This window comes from Penaeus monodon, chromosome 15 (genome assembly GCF_015228065.2).
Source record: "Penaeus monodon isolate SGIC_2016 chromosome 15, NSTDA_Pmon_1, whole genome shotgun sequence".
Lineage (NCBI taxonomy): Eukaryota > Metazoa > Arthropoda > Malacostraca > Decapoda > Penaeidae > Penaeus > Penaeus monodon.
The window spans coordinates 662,944-663,697 of NC_051400.1; the positions used below are offsets into that span (position 1 = coordinate 662,944).

Genomic DNA, 754 nt, shown 5'->3' on the forward strand with positions numbered 1-754 from the left:
CCTAGTAAGAGATTATAAGGGATTATAAGGATAAAGTATGGCAGACTGTCAATTATATAATTGTGAGAGATTTCCCTACTAAAAAAAAGGTACACGGAAAAAAAAACAGCTGATGAAAGAGGGGAACTGATAAAAATGGAACTATAAAAAGGACGACAAGAGGAAAAAAGGAGCGTAACGATAAAGCTCTGAAGAAATTTTTGGGAGAGAGTCCAGCCACGAAAAGGGAAAATCTAAAATAAACAAAAAAGGAGACAGGGAGAAGAGAAAAGAAGAAGAAAAAGCAAGGAAAAAATCGAAAAAAAGAAAACGCAACAAGGAGACGGAAAATAATATAAAAGGAATTAATGAGTAAGTGGCAACCATGATTTTTTTTTTTTTATCAAATTAATATTCAATGATGCTTCTGAATGTAATCTGAAAACAACACATGAATATATTTGTCACCCATTTGCTAAGGTTAAATTGTTGTAAAAAAATATGTCAACAATTCTTTTCTACTCGAATTTCCTCATTTTATTGTTTAAAGAAACGATTTGTGATGATCACTCTCCTCATCTATTCTATTTCCTTTCATTCCTCCTTTCTTAAACTTTCTTTACTGTGTTATTTACTCTGCAATAACGACAGGGATAAAGCAACAGGACGACTCACCTTGGCATACCTGCGCTCGCTTGCCCTGGCGGCGGCGACCAGACTCAGGATGAGGATTTCGCTTCCAAACATCTTTCTGCGGAGGGAGGGACTGGGGAAT

The 754-nt window shown here is 35.8% G+C and overlaps 1 long non-coding RNA gene across 1 annotated transcript in view; it reads right to left on the reverse strand.

Moving 5' to 3' along the window:
• LOC119581610 overlaps positions 1 to 754 on the reverse strand; it is a 7,662-nt gene that overhangs the window by 545 nt on the left and 6,363 nt on the right. The window contains exon 2 of the long non-coding RNA XR_005229578.1: positions 655 to 730. This is a non-coding gene — a long non-coding RNA (uncharacterized LOC119581610). The remainder of the gene's footprint in view (positions 1 to 654; positions 731 to 754) is intronic.